Raw genomic sequence first — 3,375 nt, forward strand, 5'->3', positions numbered from 1 at the left:
CAAAAAAATATTAGTAATACCTTTTTAGTAATAAGATTGTGTGTGTGTGAATCATAATTATATAGGTTGGTTTGAGTCTTCTTATTTCTTCGCTACTCAACTCAATACAAAATTATAGCTTCTATTATACAAAAATAACAAACACAATTAGCATCGCTGAACCTCTCAAGATTGCAGGTTGGCAGGAATATTTGTCAGACATTACAATCAGGGATCCACTAGGATATGAATAGAGAATACGGAATATTTCTCTTGGTACTTATGTCAACAAGCTCTAAGGACAAATACTTTGGACAGTTTCCAAGAAATATTTTCCTAATTGTTGTTAGATTGTTCAAAAGGAGTTCTTAAAATATGAAGTCTTTTCTAAAAGAGAGTTATTTAATTTAGTTTGAAGGAGTTAAAACACTGGTGACAAAAATAAATTATACTCTTAACTCTAAATTACCTTTCTTTGAACTTTTGTTTACAATGTGAATGAGCATTTCATAGGCCACATTTAACTAAATACCTTCATAATCAATAATCACAAAGTACTCATTGTCTGTATTTCTTCTAATTAGAACCCACATTCTAGAAATATGTTGTGCATGAATTAAATACAAATGAATTTACTGACTACAGTATAGTATTTAGGATGGTTTTCACTGTATGTATGCTGATAGTTTAAGAACTGACCAGCAGGCCCCAAATTGCAACAGGAGGTTTGAGTTAACACATTTACAAAAACCAGTGTAAATGCATAGAAAAATAATGTATTCATGAATAGTATTTCAGTGAAGTCATAATCATTTTACAGAGTATAGAGTTACATTCTCATATATAATATATAGAACAAAATATGATTATTTAATAAAGTGAAATGTTAATTCACTTTGAAATAAATAAGTAAATAAATAAATATCCTTTGCTTCAAAAGGTAAAAACAAGTATCGACCTTTTTATCACTGGAATCAAATTCCTAATAGTTTAATTTAAGGATTATATGTTTGCCACAACTATTAATTATTAAAATCAATTTTAGTGGTTTCAATTTGATCATTTATTTCTATCATTAAACCATTTATGCTTTAACTGGTTTAGAAAGTGTATTTAAATTCTCTGAACATTCAGACTAGTATAAGAAAGAGACAGTGTTGCAATATTTTAATTAATATATTTGAAAATTATAACTGCATATTTATCAATTTCAAATTTTATTTTAATTCTTACTTATTTGTTCTTTTATAATTTAGCATTTACTGATGAGAATATGGTTTTCATAGAAATTAATGAATTTGTCCAATATTATATAGGGTTAGTATGGGTGGTTAAATGGATTAGAAGAAGCATTTAAACATATTTTTCTAATTTTGAAGAGAGTTAGAAGGGTATTTAGATATATTTTTCTATCTAACTTTGAAATGCTTTTTCTACTACACTCCTTATGCCTGTTACAGAAGTAAACTGTAGAAAATTACACATCTTGCTATTCATTATTTAACAAGCAGAAATATTGCGCAGATGCTCAACATGCCATCATATTTTAAATGAAAATTGAAAGAATTTCTCAAAGATGTATACTGAGAAGTCATCATTAAGTAAAACTAGGGGAAAGGATATTCCAGAGTGAACAGTCTGGGCAAATGCATGGACAAAGTAATATAATACAAAAAGACTTCAGTGATACTTACCTGTATCACTGAAGAGATACCATGATCAAGAAGATGGTTTTCCCAGGGCGAGGCTTATTCATTGCACTCTGGTTGTGCTGATCCCTGCGATTTCCCCAAATGGGGGAAAGTCAACTGCATAATTTGTGGTAATGGGGGGCTGTGTTCTTGCTTTTCCCTAAAAAAAAAGACTTCAGTGAGATTAGACCACAGAGGTCACATCATAGGAATGAGCGTGTGTGTCTCTGAGTGTTAGGGACAGGGGTGATAGGTAAGAGATGATATTTGTCTCATATGCTAGGGCATTAAGAAGAGAGTTTGTATTACATGAAAAAAAGTAATAAAAAGATCAGATGGACATTTCTGAATCTCAGTCTTGCAGAAGAGTAGAAAATATTTAAGGAAGAAAGATGGCTATGCTATTCTTCTCACTATCCTCTCAACCCTCAACTAATTGCAGTTTTCCTTCACATATGATATTGTTTCCAGAATGCTATGATTAAAATGATGCCAAAAAATAATAGTAAACTCAAAATAATCTGATCTAATTCTCTTTCATTTTTTTTTTTAAGATTTTATTTATTTATTCATGAGAGACAGAGAGAGAGAGAGAGGCAGAGGGAGCAGCAGGCTCCCAAGGAGCCGGGAGCCCCATGTGGGACTCGATCCCAGGACCCTGGGATCATGACCTGAGCCGAAGGCAGACGCTTAACCATCTGAGCCACCCAGGCGCCCTAATTCTCTTTCATTTTTAATATAAACAAACAAAAAAGGGTGAACCCAAGTATTTATCTGACATCATAAATGAAGATTACCTCATATAATCTATATTTATTGAAACAACTTTGAAATGTACCTAATGGAGTAGATTTTAAGGTATAGTATGATCATAATGATATCCACTTTAAAAATATCGATATCCATATCCAATAACCCCATGCAAAATAAGCCCTTAGGAAACATTCCCATTCCTCAGGTTTCCCTACCCTCAACACTACTCCCTATCCACAGAATGTGGACAAAGTTAATCAAATAGTAACTATAATTTCATGTAAAAATTGTGATCACACATTCTGTGCTGATAAAGAGTCACAACCCAGGGTTTGAAAAATACTGACAAAATGGCCTGAGCAAATTTTATTTCACTATGTTAACCACAATTCTGGTACACAGTCAAGATCAGCTCCCTTGCTGAATGCTATCTTCGTATTAATTCTCTGTGCCACTAGTTACATTTACAAGTGTTGAATACTTTAATTTTTCATGTCCAAATGGTTTTGAAATAATATAAATATTTAAATCAATCAGAGGAAAATAAATAACTGATATGTAGAGAAACATTTTATATTCTTATAAACTTTGGGAGTTTAATTTAATATGCTGTAATGTATTTATCAAATATAAAAGAGAAAATAGAACCTATACAGTGTGATGTAATTTATGCCAGGAAATCATCCTAAAAATCATGGAGTGATTGTTGTAATTTTTTTTAAAGATTTTATTTATTTATTTATTTGAGAGAGAGAGAGAATGAGATAGAGTATGAGGGGGGGAGGGTCAGAGGGAGAAGCAGACCCCCTGCTGAGCAGGGAGCCCGATGCGGAACTCGATCCTGGGACTCCAGGATCATGACCTGAGCCGAAGGCAGTCGCTTAACCAACTGAGCCACCCAGAGGCCCAGATTGTTGTAATTTTTAAGGAGTTATCATTACATTATCCCTGT

General features: G+C 32.5%; 1 non-coding gene across 1 annotated transcript; it reads left to right on the forward strand.

Moving 5' to 3' along the window:
• Positions 1–1,665: 1,665 nt before the first annotated feature.
• On the forward strand, positions 1,666–1,833 carry LOC115944550 (U1 spliceosomal RNA). Its single transcript, XR_004079081.1, has one exon. It is a non-coding gene; the product is annotated as a U1 spliceosomal RNA (small nuclear RNA).
• Positions 1,834–3,375: the final 1,542 nt, after the last annotated feature.

Source organism: Leptonychotes weddellii, chromosome 1 (assembly GCF_054177405.1).
Source record: "Leptonychotes weddellii isolate Sample4059 chromosome 1, ASM5417740v2, whole genome shotgun sequence".
NCBI lineage: Eukaryota > Metazoa > Chordata > Mammalia > Carnivora > Phocidae > Leptonychotes > Leptonychotes weddellii.